Genomic DNA, 18,314 nt, shown 5'->3' on the forward strand with positions numbered 1-18,314 from the left:
AAGTGTTTGTGTGCCTGCCTGCTACCATTCTGCTGTTGGCAGCATTCCCCATCTTCAGATTTTCCCTTGCCCTTCACATGACAGTCTTGTCAGCATCCCCAAGATGTGAGTGGGTGGAAAGGGTAGAAGGAAGCAACGGATAACCACTCACCCGCAGCAGCCCTGCCCTGATCTTTGGGTCTGCTGTTCCACCATAGGCTTTCTGGTGGAACAAATGCTTGTCCTTGGCTTGTGGGTTTTGGCTGCTGCTCTGCTGCTGCTTTCAGAAGCAGATTTGATAGTTTAATAACTTTGTTTGCTGCCATCTTTGTAGCCACAATATGGGGGGGTGGAGGGGTAAGGTCACTATTTCCTCATGAATCTGACTAATTTTGGGTGTTTCTTTCCTGAGTGGTCTTCTCTCCTGAGCCTGTGTCTACAGATTGCTCTATGGTTAATGTAGACCTGAACATCTCCACTCATCCTCTCAGCATATTGCACCAGAGTCCCTAGCAGAAGTTTCTCTTAGCTGTTCTCTTTTCTTACTGGTACTTCTCCATTACTGAGGGGCACTCCTGGTTTGTTCTTGAGTCCACAGAGTTTTGTACAATGTTTCCACATTTCATTTCAAGCACAATTTTCCACCATGTACCCGTGGTGACCCAAGGGGAATGCTTCAGTTCCATACCTCTGTGTCATCCCACTCCTTAAATATGGAGCTGCAAGATAATTTTCTAGCTGCTAACATGCTCTTGGACAGGCAGACAGAGAAGCTGCCTAACTGATGTGTAATAGGGTGGCATAATCATTACAATAATTGAAAGAGAAATTATTTACAATAATAAATGAGGATATAAGTAGGAGTAATGGGACTGTGAAACGACGGGTAAGAAACTTGGCTGCATATCAAGCAGTGATGTATCTTAGTGAAATAACCTCGTTATTGAGATGGCTGCAGCCCCATCAGCTTGGCTCATTTAAAGCTGCTGGACAGAGCAGCACTGAATGCCCACCCACAGGGGAGGAGTGTGCAGTTCTCCAGGGGCCAAGCCAGTCCTGAGACTGCTCTGTTTAAGGCTGTGTGAGCGTGAGGCAGAGTGCCACAGGACAGCTTTCTCCAAACTCCCTCTGCTCAAACAGAGTCATAAACTGCCTATAGGCATTTCTGAGTGCTGTCAGTCACAGGGCTGCTGAGTGAGTTGTTCCAATAACATTGCCTTGGTTTATTGCAGGCCCTTTTCCTCCTGGAAGCAAAGTAAAACTGTGCTCGATGGCTGGAAGCATTACTCCAAGAGGCACTTCTCAGTAGTTTATGGCTTCCTAAACACAACAGTCTGGCTGGTCACTGTCCATTCCTAGCCCTACACCAGAAGGCAGTATTTCAGAATGTAAATGTATAGAGAGTTCTGAAATAATGTGCTCATCTAGTTTAATATCCCAGAGTTGAAATAACTGTGGATACATGAGCTGCAGGAATGTCCTTGCACCTCTTGTAGCTCTTCAGCAGCTCCTATGCATGGAGCAATGAGAGATGTGCCTGGCCACATTCTTAAGGGTGCTTGGCAAGGTTGGAGGGAATCTGGAAAGCCCTGGATGCTCATCTGCCAGCTGTGCAGGTGAAACCTCTGTTTGGAGCAGAGAGTGACCTTTCCTGGGGTCACTGCCTTTCTTACTCTCATTTCATCCACAGAGTTCTCCAGCTGTGAAGTCATTTCTGATGCTACCTCCATAGCATGCTGTACTGAAGTTGGGACATTAGGACACCCGAATTGGAAGAGCAGGGCTGGGAGCCCCTGTGGGTGCCGTGTGCCTCAGTCATTATCTGTGCTGTTAGGAAGTTAGCGGTGCCATGTCAAACCTGGCACGTGAGCTGAAACTGTTAGCAGCTTTGGATCAGACCTGCCAGATGCAAGCTTCACAGCCTTTCAGGTATGTTCAGTAGCTGGGATAAAGGGATTCAGGAATGCTTGGGGAGCTTAGAGGGAGGACAGTTCTGTACAGCATGGACTGTCAAACACAGACACCGCCACTGGCTCGGTAAGTCTTCGGGCAGCTAGGAGGGCATCTGGACAGTGCAGGGGGATGTACATCTTTGCTTCTGCACTCTTACCCTGCCGTCTGCTTCTCACCATTTCTGGGCTTCTGCTGGACACAGCCTGGCCATCTTTGTGGGGTTCTGGCTGCCATTGTGGCTGTCAACACCATGCAGAGATGCAGCTGTGCACAGATGCAGGAGCATCCTTGGGCTGAGTGACCTTGTGTCAGGTGTTACTAAACTGCTAGGAGGCACCAGGGCTGTCCCTGCCTGCTGCCTCACCCATGTGGAACTAGGGTGTCACTGACACGGCGTCACACGGTGCAGACAGCCTCCGAGCCATTAGCGATGGTTCCTTTGAAGGACATTTTGGAATCTGACCTTTGTCTTGTGAAAATTATTCATGCTCAAGAGACTGCAGCTTCAAGATGGATCTGTTTCTAGTCCTTTTGTTAAAGTATAAGCATCTGGGAGGGAACTGTTTATGGTTCTGCAGTGCTGCATTAATCACTGTAAGCAAACCATTGCAGTGCTCTTTTGGTATTCTAATGTAAAACCAGATGCATTCCACATCCAGAAACTAAAAACTGCAGTAATTGAGCCAAAGTATTTCAAAGTGGAGTACTCACCATCCATCAAATGCAATAATGTGTGGATCAGCGGAAGAGTAGCAGTTCCCTGCTGGGAGGTCTCGAACTGTGACCTAGTTAAAACGAAATGTGTAATGAATCCAGTCCACGCAGCAGTTTTTCTTCATTACTGCTCCTTACAAAACATTAGGGGCAGGATTCATGTGTCAAATACAAACCAAGAGCTGACTTCTGGAACAGGATTGCAAAAGGGGGTACAAAAGAGGCTTTCCTTTCAAGCAAGAGTTCACTGACATGCAGTAAGGGGGTTCAGAGTGCTGCCATGGCTCCTGATGTAATGTGTTGTCTTTGCTTATCCCATAAAAAATAAAGCTTTTTCCTGAAACTTTTTTGCTAAGAAGTAGATCATTCACTGAAATTATCAAGAGAGCAGAGTGCTCATTAAATTCTCCTAATTTTAATGCCTGGAGTATGGTATAAAGTATGCAGCCATTAAGTAGCATTAGCATATTTTAGTAGCAGTCACTGCCTGTCTCCTAATTTGACCTTAAATTTCCTGACACAGCATCTGAATGGCTGATTTTATATTTGATGTGCAGGTTATTGTCTGGGTGCTGGTGACAATGCCCCAGATCAGGCTGCTGGAGCTGTCTGCTTTTGAGATGTGGATAAAGGAGGAAGGGATCAACTATGGCTACAGAGAGCTTCATCTGCACTGGCAAGAGAGATCTTCATCTGCATCAGATCTTGGTTACTTGGGCAGGAGCTGGGTCACAGACCTTGTCCAAGAGTCCTGGCACCCTGCAAGTAGCAGATGGGCCTGTGAAAGCCAGAGGAAAGGCAAGTCCCTTTGAAGCTGCAGCACCTGAACCTGAGGCAGTGCTGGGTCTGCACTGCCAGCTGGCCCCAGGGTTGTGGCTGTTTCCTGGCTGAATATTCTGCCATCCAGTTCTCAGAAATGGAAGGCTGGGCCCTGCAGTGATTAGCAATGTGGAGGGCTCCCACCCATACTGGTGGGAGTGATGAAGTGCTGTGGTTTCCCCATATCCAGCCTGCTAGGCTGATAAGCCATTAGTTCTACCACGGTGCATGCAGCAGGCAATTAGAATGACCACTCTACCCTTGTGCAGGCTTTCAGTGGCAAAGCAGACCTCAGCAGTTGGGAATGGTGGTGAAATGAAGTAAATGATGAAGAGACTGACGGCAGAGACACCCTTCCTGACAGAACTCCACACCTACAGCAACACATCATCTGTAATGGAAATCCCCCTTAAGCAGCACACAGACACCCACTGATGCCTGGCACAGCAAAGAGAGTGATGGAAAAACAGACTCCCTCTGTGAAGAGCATTGTGACCCGAGGTCAGTCGTGTCATTTGTACCTACAATGTGACATAAAGAAGGTCTCGGGATTGTCCCATTTTCTCCACGGCCACAACCTTCTTAAGTAAAAACCCCTGCCCAAAGAAATCCTCCCGTCCCTTTCTGTTCTGCGTGAGGCCAGCAGAGGGCGCAGGTCCTGCTGGCAGCCAGTCTCAGCGTGCTGACACTTCCGCGAGTGTCTGGGTGCGTGGGGATGTGCTGCCCACCGTTTCCATCCAATTTCCAGATAAATCCGAAATATCTGAACGAGTCTGAGGGACTAGAGGTGATGTGGATTTAATATATGGATTTTTCCTTGATGGGTGGCAGGGACTGTGTTCCATTAAAGCCTCTAATTAACTGCAAAGCAGCAACGGGGAAATAGCAGGGAGGGAAGGTAATGACTATTATGTTTCCATAGATCAAGTTTTAACTGAGATAGATGGAATTTATTATTAAAATTGATTAATTCTATTTCACACTTGCTACATTTTCATATTTTAATGGAAGCATTTGTAACTTCAGGAAAAAAATATGAATATGTGAGTGCACTGGGCTGAATTAGCTGCAGTTGCTGGTTTTAGAGTCTTAAAAGGTCTGAAAGAAGCCTGTGCTGGAGAGGAAAGGATGTGGTCCCACGCTAGGCTTTCTTCCTTTGAAGACAAAAATCCAGTTTAATCTCATTCTTTCTTGAGTACAGCCACAGAAATTGGGGCAGTGAAATTACAGATCTCACTGGGGGGTTGTTTTCAGTTGCTTTTGATACCCCAGCTTGGATGTGCCACTGCTCAGGAATTTAGCTGAGTCAAATCCGTCTCTGGTTTGTTCTCTGGAGTGGTGGGATTGTGGCTCTCAAGCCTGCCAGCTGAGGCCCTGAGACTGCTCCACAGACCGGGGGCCAGTCCCTGGACACCACGCTGAGGCTTTCTGCAGGGCCAGCATGGCTTGCTTCCTGATTGCCTGCTGCTGGGTTTAGTTTGGCTATTTCCTACAGGATAAATGAAGAGAAGGAGCAGCCATGTCTGTCGTCGGCATCCCGAGGAGTCCTGGCACGGTCACAAGCTGAGCATGGTACTGCTGAGTCCTTGTCCTCCTCCTCCTTCCTGAGCCACTCCAGACTCTCCATTTCCGCTCTCCCTGCTCCTTGCACAGCTGTTCGATGCCTGCCCCCGGTTGTCCCTCTCGCAGCACACACGGCGCTAGTAGCATTTGTAAGGCAGCTGCTAGCCTGGCTGCTATGCGGGATAGACAGCCCAGGTCTGTTACAGCAGAAGGCTTTACAGGTTCGCTGGCATGCGAAGAGGCTGTTTGGATGTCCTCTGCCGACGGCAGTCCGCAGCTGTTTGCACGGCGAAGTTTATCAGTGCTCCATTTCCTTGGACACTGCATCTCCGTGCTAAGTGTGCCACCCTCCCAAGCGCCGTGAGCTCGCCTTGGCACCCCTGGGCGTGTGCCATGCCGCAGCGAGCGCCTGTGCCCGCCGGGCAGGGCTGCGCTTCGGCCCTCACCTGCCCAGCAGGTGCCCGCACCGCTTCCACCCAGCACTCCCTCAGGGCCATCTGGAACGAGCACCGACAGCCAGCCTGGCAGGAGCCATGCCAGCGGCTGCCCGCAGCCCCTTCCCGCCCAGCGCACGCACGCCTGGAGTGCAGAGCGGCTGGGGCTGCCGGCCCTCTGCACCTGTGGCTGTGCTCCTTGCAGGGTTCTGGCCTGCGGCAGCTCGGTAAAGCTGAGCGGGGCTGTGCCTGCCGCGGGGGCTGGTGTTTCTGCAATGTCAGCCATGCCTATGGGCCCTTGCCCGGGGAATGGGCTCCCAGGACAGAGAAGGAGATGAGCCTGTGTTCCTGGCAAACATTGCCTTTTCCCTAGCTCTGTTACAAGGAAGCTGGGAGTTGTTTTAGTTCAGAAGAACAGCATTTGTGATCTGGAAAGGAAGGGTGAATGTTGCATCCATGACAGGAAGGCAAATGAACAGATCTGTTTGCACTTTTGGCTTAGCTGCTTTTCTTTCCTGGCTGTAAAGGGATGGGAGTTTGTTGCTGTCTTTCACAGCTGCATTTGGAGAATCCATCCACTAATCAATGTGCCAATATAATAAGCTGTGGTGGCACTGGCTATGTAGGTATCTGTGACAGGTAGGGAAGGGATGGGTGGTCACAAAATCAGTACGGCACAGCAGCCAAAGTAATTTGTGCAGCTCTGCCTCTCCTCATCGTCCCTTTCCCAAAGGGACCTACCTCTTCTAGCAGCCAGACTCACAGTGACCTCTTCTCCTGAACCCTCTTGCTGTGGCAGGTCTCAGGTAAAGGACAGACCATGACTTTGGCTTCCATGGGTGTGTTTTGTGTTTGCAGGCACATTTGGTTCTGGGACATCTGGTCTGCATTTTCCACAGTGCACATCTGCTGCTGCAGAAGTCACAGCCTCTCCTCGCTCCTTTGGTGCGTAAAAGGCAAAACCATGGCCCTGCTGAAGCCAGTCTGAGTCTCACTGCTGACTTCAGGACTGCCTTCTGCTGTGCCAAATATTTAGTTTTCTGTCTCAGACCGTTAATTGTCAACTAGTAAGAAGCTTCTAGATATGGTGGCAGTGTAATGAATCTGATATGAAAACAAGTTTTCGGATGTTATGTGTAAGTTGATCAAATCACCAGTGTTTTATTCCTTATGGGAAAGAGTCATCAAATGTCATTCAAATTAACCCTGTAGAGTTGTGTCTGAACTGAACCCCTGCAGATATTAATAGCATTTTCTCTCTCATATCAAAGCCTTAAAGGCTGCCTTAACTCTTCTGGAAAAGGCCTGGCTCGTTTCCAAGGCTCTTGATTCAATCAAATTGGAGGTTTCCAGGAGGAATAGTTATTGCCACTGCAGGCCCATGAGCTGTGCTCGCAGCCCAGAACAAAAGCCTAAAATCAAAGAAAAGCATCTTGTCGAAATTGTAAAGATAAACTCAACAGCAGCCCAACTGCAGTGGCTCTGCTGTGCCGTGGCACTCACCACGGTGGTGTCTGAACCTGGAGACAGATTTCGGGGCTTGTAATTAGCTTTCTTATCACTTACTCCCTACATAATTAGCACAACAGTGCTGTATGGATTCAGTCAGACAAGGAGCTTGTCGTTGAATGTATTTGTTATACAGGAATCTCATCTGCAGTTGTTTTTCCTTTCAGCTTGTAGCCCTGTGGCTGACACTGTTACTTCTCAGAAGCCCGCAGCACTCCAGAAGAAAACTAATGGGGCCCAAAGACAATAAAGGCACAAACCAACCACGCTGTCATGCAAACACCCAGCAGCAGGCCCTCAGCCTTAAACACACGTATGGAGATCTCAACTAATCATAAACAGCCCAAGTGTCACCCAAGGAAACAGCCTCAGGGTGGAGCAAGCAGGGGCTGGAACTGGTGCTTAGTTTAGGCTGCAGAAAGGAGTTGATTAAAGCTAATGGAAATTTTCCACTTCAGTGAGAACTTCCTTCAAAGATCAGTTTTTTGGCTAAATAGTGCCTCCATCCCGGCACCTCTTGGTACCAACATATCGAGCCCATAGACAGCTTGAAAATGAGGCTGCTTCAGCAAGTCTTGCCCCCCCCCTCTTTCTTCCAGTCAAATGTGCCTTTGGGACTGGAGAACACCTTGGCGAGGGATAAGACTCAGTTCAATCTGTCAAACTTAACCTCCCCTAGCCGGGCCCCTGGCGCATACGTTCATGGTCAGTAGGGTTTGGAAGGGCTTTTCCAATGCCAAAGAAAACATGAGCTAAAAAAGGACAGTTTGTGTGGCTGACTCGTCTGACCTTCATGAACAGTGGCTGCGTGAGCTGCTCAGAGGGGACGCCCACCACACACCAGCCTGTGCTCCGGGATACCTAAGAAAATCTGTTCCCGTGACGTGGTGGATGCTCGCCTGAGGGACCGGCAGAGACTGCAAGCCAAGAGCAGTATGCAGAGCAGAGCAGCCCTGAGCCATGGAGAAACACAGAGTGCTCCACGCACGAGAGCCAGCACAGCTGCTGGAACCATAAGGTGCCGCTCAGTTTAAGAACATTCTGTTATGATACCATTTGAATTAGTTTTTTCTTCAGTCTAAGCACTTGGCTGGTGATGGGGAGAGAAAGGAGAGGGATTTAGACAGGGAAAAAATCAAGAATTATCTGGGTGCTGCCCACAGGTTTTTTTGATCTGGCTTTTTGCAGGTAGAGAAACTGTAGCTGCAATCCTATCTCTACACATTTTTCTCATTGAGTCACCCATGGGAGAGAAACAAATGCCTTGGTGGAAAAGGGGTTGGTTATTTTAGCTAGTGCAAATGCAAAGTAAATACATATACAAATGTGTGTATATATATATGTCCCCCCCTGCCTAGGCATGATATGCCAGCTGATTAGCATGGGGAAACCATTTACTGATTGAAAGGGCAAGAATTTTCCAAGTGACATTGTAAATGTCTTCAAGTAAAAAAAACCCTTTCCAAGCAGAATAATATCTAACTGTAAGAATGATTCCCCCTCCCTCCCCCATATTAAGTTAGACAAAGCCTGCAAGCCAGCGAAAGACAGAAAAAAGGCTTCAGTACACATTGACTGAGTAATAAATCTACAGGCAAGCTTCTTATTGATAATTAATGAAATTATTCTACCTGAGACCATTGCTGCTACAGGAACTTAAAATGGAATTTGATAGTCCTGGAATTTAGAAGAGGTTCTTCTCATAGTTATTTCATCCACAGGTCTCAGTGGGCATTTGTTGAGGTTGTTGCTAGCCAGACCTCTTCCATCTTTTCTGTTTAACGTTATCACCTCCTTTAGTGTGCGAAGAGGTGCCCGGCCTGCTTGCTGATTTTATGGCTTCTGGCCTTTGCTGTTATTTATGTCTTGCAATTTCTGTTAGAATTCCCTGTGACACCAATACAGGGGAAAAAAGCACTGGTTCAAGCCCCTGTGTAAAACGCTGACCCACAGCCCCAGTACTCAGCTGCAAAGCGATTCTGCAGGGATGCTGGTGAGGTGGTGGGCACAGTGCTCAGAACGGCCAGGGCCTGCTCTCTGCCGTGCTCTGCCACGTGCAGCGATTCTGGGGAAAACTGGAGAGAACAACAGAGGTTTTGGCTAATTTTGGAATTAGGCAGTACTGGAGTTTGGAAACATTTGTGTGGTTGCAACCAATTCTGAAAGATATAATTGCTTGCAAAATAACAATAACATTTGTGATAATCCTCCTCATAATCTTAATAATAACCATCTTCTACTTTATAAGGTGAAATTGTTGTTAAAATACCTTAATATTCTTGGCAATTAAGAATGTGTTTGCGGTTGTCATACATCCTGCTTAATTGCTTCTCATCTCCTAATCTCAAAATAAGCTTTTATTGAGTCTGAAAATAGCACAGTGCCAGGGGATTTATTTATCTCCAGCGTTCCCAGTGGAAAGGAGCTCCGATTGCAATGCACATGGAGAGAGGCTATGGCCTGAAGGATGGCAGTAGGCATTGTCTCATGGTTGTGGATTCTGTGTTTGCTCTCTGCCCTGAGAGCAAAGTAAGCCAAATTTTTGCCCAATTCCTCTTTGCTGCTATGGCAGGCAGCAGGATTTCTCTGCATGTAATCTGTTACAGCCTCGGTGGGCTGTGTGCTGGGCAGAGGGCTCCTGTTGTGCCATTCCTGTCTGTCTGCTCCCTGGAGCAAGGGCACCTGACCAGCACTCAGGGCTACTCAGAAGTGGGAATTTCCATCCTTGGGAAATTCTGACATTCCCAGAAAAAAACTGAAACTGACATTCAGACTTCACACAGAGTGGGCTCACAGATCCTTCAGACACTCTGTGGTGGCAAATCCCAGAATGGTAGGAGTGGGAAGGGACCTCTGGAGGTGATTGAGTCCAACTCCCTGCTAGAGCAGGGTCACCTAGTGCAGGCTGCATGGGAATCAGGCCAGGAAGGCTTTGAATGTCTCCAGAGGGTGAGACTCCACAGCCTCTCTGGACAGCCAGCTCCAGGGCTGGTTCTCAGAAGACTTCAAAGCCTGCTGGAGTGCCAGGCTGACAGCCTCATCCCTGAGTGGGGTTCACCCTGTTTCTAGCACTCAGTGCGAGTTTGGGTTTTGTAGTGCTTGGCCCTAAGAAGTTGATGGATAAATTAATTTCTGTGTCCACTTTGGTTTGGTTACAGTGACATTCTGCATCCCTGGGGGTGTGTCTGTACCGGAGGATGCAGTTCTGCACACCCTTTGTGGTGCACTGGTGACACCACCTGCACAGGATGCTGATGGCAGCCTGAGGGGATCCTACAGCCTGATGAGGAGCTGTGGAATGTATCAAGGCATTTTCTCAAGGTGAGCACGAAAGTAGCACTGGTTGTGATGAGCAGGGCTTATGCCTCTGAGTCTTGTTTTCCAGAGCGTGTCAGATAACGTACAGATATTCTCTAGGGATAGGCCAAGCCAGTAATCAGGGTCACTGACATTACCTTAATGCCAGCATAGGAAAGCTTTGCTCTCTTCAGGTAGCAACTGCTGCTCAGGTGAGTCCCTTGTGAACGTGGTGACAGTGGTAGAGACCTGTAGTGAACACTCAGCAATGACACAGCTTTGCTGGGAGGCAGTTGGTGGCATTATGTCTCTTCCTGCTGATCCCACATGTTAAGCTTTTTCTCCTACCACTGAAATGTGTTTTGTGGGTTGAGGCTTTAGAACTGTTTGTGCATAAATCCCAAGATCCAAGATCTGGAGGCAGTTGTGGTGCATTTGCTAAGCAGAGAACCATGGCTTCAGTCTCGGCAGTGGCTGACACGGAGGGCAGTTTCTCGGGCACCTTGGCTAGTGATGGTAGCTCAGGGTGAGTTCCATTGTTCATGGCCGTTGCTGGTTACTGTCAGGGCTAGAACGTTAGCTCCTGGGATCCCAGGCTTCAGTCTGCCTCTGGGTCAGATACCCTGTCCCTGTACCACGTTTGTAAGCCCGTTTTTGCATTTGAATTACTTTGAGTCATCTGGTCTCCGAAGCTGTGTCAGCAATACAAGAAGCTCCCCTTTTCCCCCCTTCCTCATTGCGTTATAAAAGATAATGCAGATGTGCCTTACAGGGCTTACACTGGAAAGAAAAACTAAGGTAATAATTGCCCCAAACAGAACCTCTCCACCACCCACAGCCTAAGAGGCCCTTTATGTTTTATTGCTAGCACAGTCACGCAGCCTTCATCCCTGCTGAGCCTGTACACCATCTGCCATCTTAGTGTTTCACTGGGTTCACAAAACCCCAACTACTAACATGGTTTCCAGCATCATAAGATTAAACTAGAGAGGTTTTCCTTAAAGCAAAGGCAGTGGGCTCTGAAACCCCAGTTCTGAGTTATTCCTTTTGTGCCTCTTGTTGGAGATGGAGCCGCAGACTGTGCCACACTAAATCAATTCCAAACAGTCAGATGGCGTGTTTATAGCTGCTGCCTTTCTGAAGCCTCGACTAAGCCATGAGGAGGAATGGCACCAGTGTAATTTATTTCCCACTGTGCTAAACTCCTTTGGATGGATTTTCCACAACCCCCCACCACCACCTGTCCTGCTCTTACCAGCTCTCACCTGCTGGCTCAGGCGGGACCCTCGTGCCCAGCAGCAGCAAAACAGTTTCAAACCCAGAACATTCCCATGCTCAGATGGTTGGGTGGGCACAAGTACAAGCTCTTTTACCACCCTGACAGTCCCTCATTATCAGCAGGTCAGGACTTCCCTCCAAACTGAAGAATCCTCTTTCCTAACTCCCTTCTGTGCAACAGAACTGCCCCACCAGAGCTGTTTGTATGTCTGTGGGACAAACCCAGCATCTCTTGTGCTCTTCAGGTGGCTGTTCTAGTCCAGCTCAGTCATGGCCTTCTGTGCCTTCTAGGCCACTTGCAGCTTCACAGCTTCTCACCTTCTGCAGTCTGGCCCAGTGGAAGTGGTGGTGTGTTCCACTGCCTAGATGGGAGCCCTGAGGTTGTGCTGAGTGTATGCGGGGAAACAAGGCAGGCTCCTTACAGAGAGGCTGTTGCAGTGCAAATGCCTCAAACATTTGTAGTTGGCCATTTTGCCTCCAAAGGAGAAAGAGTCGTTGCCTCCTGCAGGTGATAAGCCCCTGCTGTCATTAGATATTTATTATCTGCAAGCGTTCCTTAGAGGTTCCTGCACAGCTTAGAGAGCTTTTAAAGATGCTCTTCTGCTGGGGAGGCAGATGATGAGCTTTGCTTTTCCTCCTGCTGCTTCTTCTAGAGCTGCCACAGGGCAAGTCTGCAAAACCAGGATCTGACAAGGTGATGACAACAGGGAAAGGGCTCAGATAACGGATCTTGCCCTGGTAAAAAAGCAGTAATGGTGATCCCCTGGCAGAGCTGACAGCACACCCGTGCAGCCGCACTGCAGGGACCCAGGGTGACACTTGGCAGGATGTTTGTACCTTTGGGTTCTATGCTTTTTACCAAAACTCTTCCAGTGGCGACTTCCCTCTGGTCACATCCCCTGGAGCAGCGAGGAGGGGCTGCGGGCTGACACCGGAGGATGCCTGGCACCAGTGGGGCCATCTCCCGGTCGCCTTTTCCCCAAGGGACAGCCTGGGGGGCGCCGGAGCCTAGGCGCAGTGGCTGTGAGCAGTGCCTCTTGGCTCGGCTGTTCCAGAGCCACGAGCACAGCCCCCCACGCTGCCTCTGTAACACGCACCGAGACCTTCTCCTACTCTCAGGCCATCTCAGTCCTGTTTCCAGCCCCTCTGGAGATCAGCACGAACTCTGCAGACTGGCAGTGCTCGGGCAGCCATCACCAGCTGCGTTTCAGTCCTGTTTTCTCTATCGGTCCTCTCCGTCTAGTGCCTTTGCCTTGTGAGGTGCACACTTGGCAATCAGCAGAGCTGCTCATCGGCTACTGAGCCGCGGGCTGACAGTTTGTCACTTCCTTATTACCATAGGCACTCTGAGGAGGGCTTTTTTCTCCTTGCCTTCAGCTAAATACCAGCTTTTTTTTTTCTCCAGATCTGTAATCAACTTTGTCTTCTTCCCCCCTCACCTCAGGATGCAGTCTCTCTAAAGCAGAGATAAAAGCACTACTGACAGCAGTGTGCTGATGGCCCTGACAGGTTAGGCAGTAGTTTTCCACAAACTCATCTGCTTTGTTAAAAAGAAAAAATCAAATTATGGTTTTGGGTTTTTTTTGTTATCTCTTTTAAAGGGGCAGAAGTGCCCTCAGATGGCACAATGAGATTGCTTCTCAGTGTGGGCTGCTCCTTTTCCCCCCATGTGCCCACAGGTCTGCCTGTAGAGAGGAAAACTACTTTGGGGCGGAAAACTTGGATGGAAAAAGGCACTCACAGCTAAGAAGTTTCTCCTTTACTGTGTGTTGGAGCAAAATTTCACCCTAATATGGATTCAGTCAGATTCCTTCCTGCTTTGCCCTGAACCTGCTGAGCAGCTAGAAGCAGAATGCAGTCATTGACTTTGTGGCGGCTGGGTAGCTCTGGGAAACGACTTGAGAGAGTGTTTTGTAATCCTGGGGTCTGTCACCTTCTCTGGCAAAATCCCCTCCATCAACTTGCACGTCAAAGTGTTGGGGTTTTGCAGAGCTCTCAGAATCCAAAGCTGCCCTAGCCCAGCTGTTTATACTCATTAAACTCCAGTTTCAGTCTTTCCCAGTCTCTAATGAACGTAGTGTGGGGATCATGTGCAGCTTGGGCATGCAGTGAGAGATGTGGGGCTGAGGACAGAGAGAGCTCACCGGAGGTTGCCTTCATATCTGTTGCCGTCTTCAAAGGTGGCTTGGCAGAGGAGGGGCTGTGCATGGGCATGCTTGCCAGCATGCCCAACAGAGCCATCAGCCCCTGCCAGCCATGCTCAGGCTTCATGATCAAAGCCTGTCCCTGCTTCTCAGCCATGTAGGTGTGGTAGCTCCTCGGTCTGCAGGCAGTCTGGGTAGCTCTCAGAAAGGCCAGCCTCAGCTGTGTGCTTCTCATGGCACTGGCAGAAGTGCTTCACCACCCAGCTCAACAGCAGCTGAGTGGCAGCACCGTGTCCCCTCAAAGCAGGGAAAGCTGGCAGACAGGGGCTGAGTAGGAGCTGATGGTCTGGAGTCAAAGTAGATGTGGTTTGCAGCTCTGGTGAAAAGAACCAAGGATGAGCAGAGCTGAAGGAGGGCATTTTGGGGGAAGCTGGAATGAAAATCAGGCAGTTCTCATTAGCTGAAAGGAATGACCTGACTGTAGGTATTTGCAGAAAGGAGTAGGAACAGAGGCTCTGTCAAGGCTTTCCAGAAGGGTTGGCAGGAAGGGGGAAGCAGGGAGACTCTGCTTTTGAGTTCATTAGTAAGCTAGGCCGTAAAGCTTCCCAACAGAAGCGGCTCTCCGGGCCGGGCTCTGGCTGCGGAAGGGAGGGAGCTGGTGCAGTGGAGACCTGCCCCTGCAGGACCTCCAGCCCTGGGCACCTTGCTCCTCCTGCAGGTATTTCCGGCTGGCAGCTGCCGGTGCATTCCTCTGCCAAGCAGAGGCGTTTTCCCAGGGCAGCACTAAGGTGTCTGATCAGCTGCAGGGTTTTCTTCAGCGTCTTACTGGCCCTTTCAGCTTCAAAATCTCTGATCCAGTCTAGCCAGAGCTTTGTTTCTGTTTCTCTTCATGTTCTACCTGAAGTTTAGGTAGGAAGCTGTAACCTGAGGAGTGACCTGAAAACAGGAAGTTTTTCTGCTCTTGATGGTGGTTCCATGCTGCGGTTGGGATGGGATTAGTGTTTAAGATGGGAAGATTTCACTCCTCTTTGGGAATGGCAATGAGTTCTGTATTGAGACACAAATTTGCAGCCTTGTTGCTGGAGCCTCTGCTGCTGCTGCAGAGGGGCAGGCAAAGTGGCAGGCACCTTCAGCATGCAGCTCAGCAGGGCCACTTTTACCTGAGCAGTTTGATTTTACGATGCACATCATGGTTTATGTAGGGTGACAACTGCTGCTGGCCATGGGAGCCTTTGGCTGCTGTGCTGGACAGGAGCTGCGTGGCTTGCTGCTGCACACCTTGCTTAGCATAACTCATTACTCACCCTCTGCTGCTGTCAGTTATAGGTGGCTGAGCCCTCAGGAATGAAGTGACCTCTGTCACTGTGGCACAAAGAAGGCTTGGGAATGCCAGGATTTTCATATCAGATGGAGGAGGCTTCTTTCAGCATTTACATAGGAACAGAGGTGTGTTATGCATTTATTCAAGGCTGCAATAGACTGCTGACCATTATGCTGCCAACATTACTGTCTGAAATAACAAAAGTGGAGCCCAAGGCTGGGGGAGAAGAGCACACAGGACAGCTATTAAAACATAGCTGGCTGCTTAGTCAATACAGGTGCAGAACTGTTGGCCAGCAAATCTCAGCTCTTCTCTAAGGTTTGGCTCTGTATTAAAATATGTCAATAGATATTCCATTATGTGACTAAGCTGTTACCCAGAGACTTTTTGATGGATGAAAGGTAGGGTAGATATCAATCACCTAAGAGCTGACTAAAAACATTCTTCTCACTTGGCTGTAGTTTGTTTTTTCATGAAGAAATGAACAAAGATGCTGATTTCAGGCTATAAAAGCACTGAGATCCAGTCCAGGCTGTGTGCAGGTAGATGAAGAGCAAGCGAAAAAAACAAGCCCCTTTCAAAACACTGCAGCCTGGGCAGCAAACTCTGCTCTGAGTGCCAGCCGTGTGCCCTGGCAGTGTGCATCCGTGGGGGCATTACCGCTAGACTGTGCCCAGAGCCCTGGAGAGAGAACTGGAGAGTGCCCACAATTGGTTATCTCCTCTCTAGACCAGATAGCAAGAGAATTGTCGTTACTGAGCGAGCGATCAGGGCTTGGAATGGGCTGCACATCCTTGCAGGCACTCAGGAAATCTGTGGACATGGCGCTTCAGGACATGGCTTAGCAGCCATGGCAGTGTTGGGTTGATGGTTGGACTCAGTGACCCTAGGGGTTTTTTCCAACCTTAATCACCATGATTCTAATACTGCTTTTGGCAGTGAGGATCCGTCCTCCCTCTAAAGCTGCCTTAGAAAAAAGCCTTCCACCTGCATCCCTTGTGGACAGGCAGGAGTTACAAATTGCCTCAGTGTGGCAGAGTGTGGTCCCCGTGGTTTGACTGTCCTTTCAGCAGCATCACCTTTCCATTGCAGTGGCCCTATCAACCCTTAGTGACTTGCTTTAGCTCACCACCATTGGAGCTGAGAGTCTGACCCTTTGGAACTCTTACAAAAGTGATGGCTTTTAAAATCTTCTTTTAGTGTAAAATTGGAGTCTCAGTTGCAGCTGAGGTGTCATTGCTTGACGTTCATCAGTGATGATTTATGGATAATTATAATTACTTAAATAGGCCATGAAGACCTTTAAAAATACAGCAAGGAAGAGAACATTTTAGCCTCACTAAGCCCACTAAATTAAAGCTGTAGTTTAAGCAGAGGACAAAGAAGGGCTCACTGAAAACTTAACACAATAATAAAAGTGGTCTTAGGGAGATTTGGTGATGCCACTAGGTAATGGTGCTCTCTTCTCCGAATCCCTCAGGATGCTAAAGCTGGATTTGAAGGGATTGCAAGTGAAACTACTTTGATGGAAATATCCTTTCATAAGAGAGACTCCTCCAGGCTGGCAGAAGTGGCTACCTGATGTTCTCATGGAAGTGAGGGCAGCATCAGGTTCTGAGCTTGGGAGGTATTCTAATCGGGAGAACTGAGGAGCTCTCTAGGCTGTGCTGCCATTCCCAGTGCCTCCTTCTTTCAGAAGCTGGAAAAGGCTTAGTCACAGTTCTTAAACATCTTCAGTCTCTCACAGAAAAGCTGCACAATGCCAAGGCTATTGCCAACCAACTTTTAACACCAGGACATTATCCCTGTTTATTCTTTCAGGTCATTGTAGCATCACTAATGGTTTTCTGCCTATAAAAGTTATGAACCTAATTTAACTTCAGAAGTCTTGTTTCTGTACGAGGAAGAGCCATGAATCCATACACAATTCAATTCCTTTTGCACATCTTGTATTGGTTTCTGTGTTGTTGTTGAGACTAGATCTGTGTTGCCGTGTAAGCCATCAAATACTCTTCTTACAGATTGTTTTCTAATGAACTCTATCTTTCAGCGTGCTACTGAACCGAGAATTTGGAATCAGAGAGGCAGAACACCGTGAAAAAGACCATAAAGTAAACCTCCTTCTCTTTTAAAATGTCCTGTCCCTCTTCTCTGTGGAAAGATGTTATTGTGTCTGCTCGTGAGCAGAGAAATTACCGAGCGCCTGTCGCTGCGCCTGCCTCTGCTGCAGCTTCTCACTGCTGCGAGGCAGGCACCAACTAAAGCCTGGCCTGGCCACGGGTCCCTGCTGCTCACACCAGCCTCGTGGTCACTGTGCTGAAATGTGACTGCAGGCTGCTGTATGGGTCCAGAGGAGATCATGAAGATCATCAGAGGGCTGGAGCACCTCCCCTGTCGGGGGGGTACACTTTGATAGTGATAGCATGAGGGACAATGGCCTTGAGCTGGGAGAGGAGAGATTGAGACTGGATGTGAGGGAGAAATTCTTCACAGTGAGGGTGGTGAGACACTGGAATAGGTTGCCCATGGAGGTTGTGGATGTCCCCTCCCTGGAGGTGTTCAAGGCCAGGATGGATGAGGCCTTGAGCAACCTGGGCTGGTGGGAGGTGTCCCTGCCCATGGCAGGGGTTTGGAACTGGCTGATCTGTAAAGTCCCTTCCAACCCAACTCATTCCATGATTGTACAAATACTGAAGTTTGCTTTAGGAACTAGGCCAATGGAGAGCTTCCATGAGCTTGCTGCAGGACAGGGCTACAGGTCCTAAACCTGGGAGATGCCATTTAATTATCTCCTGGCCAAGCAATTGTAGAAGAGTGAGGAGCAGCAGTAAGGAAAACAACAACAAAGGTTCCAGAAAAGGGTTTGTCCCCTGAGTGTTGTCTCCGTGGTGGCATTGTCATGTCCCCCCAGCCTGAGATTTCCACTGTTCATCTCGATGCAGGAGAAGGGCTGCAGAGTTGTGTCCCTCTGGAGCTGCTCTTTTCTTGCCGGGAGTGACCAGGCCACCTCATACTGCAGTGGTGGCTTGGAGGGGGAGCACTGGAGAAGCACTTCAGGTGGACCCGACCTTGCAGAAGCCCTGGAGTGATGAGTGGGTGCAAAGCCAGGCTGGTGAGCTTGTCTGGGAGAAGGCTGCAGCACAGAACGTTCTTTTCATGCTACAATTCTTCACTCAGCATGAAGGCTTCAACATAACCAAAGGTGAGAGAAACGCCACCTTTTATGCTCTTATTAGCTATGGTAGAAAATGTATTGACATGGAGTGCAGAAAGTGCCAGTTGAGTGCTGAGCACCTCTTTTGG

At 49.0% G+C, this 18,314-nt stretch overlaps 1 long non-coding RNA gene across 1 annotated transcript; it reads left to right on the top strand.

Moving 5' to 3' along the window:
* Positions 1-1,798: 1,798 nt before the first annotated feature.
* On the top strand, positions 1,799-17,147 carry LOC135181361 (uncharacterized). The gene is made up of 9 exons (XR_010304838.1): positions 1,799-1,908; positions 3,204-3,444; positions 3,735-3,966; positions 4,961-5,037; positions 6,321-6,407; positions 7,139-7,989; positions 10,130-10,292; positions 15,011-15,136; positions 17,062-17,147. It is a non-coding gene; the product is annotated as an uncharacterized LOC135181361 (long non-coding RNA).
* The last annotated feature ends 1,167 nt before the right edge of the window (positions 17,148-18,314 follow it).

Source organism: Pogoniulus pusillus, chromosome 2 (genome assembly GCF_015220805.1).
Source record: "Pogoniulus pusillus isolate bPogPus1 chromosome 2, bPogPus1.pri, whole genome shotgun sequence".
Lineage (NCBI taxonomy): Eukaryota > Metazoa > Chordata > Aves > Piciformes > Lybiidae > Pogoniulus > Pogoniulus pusillus.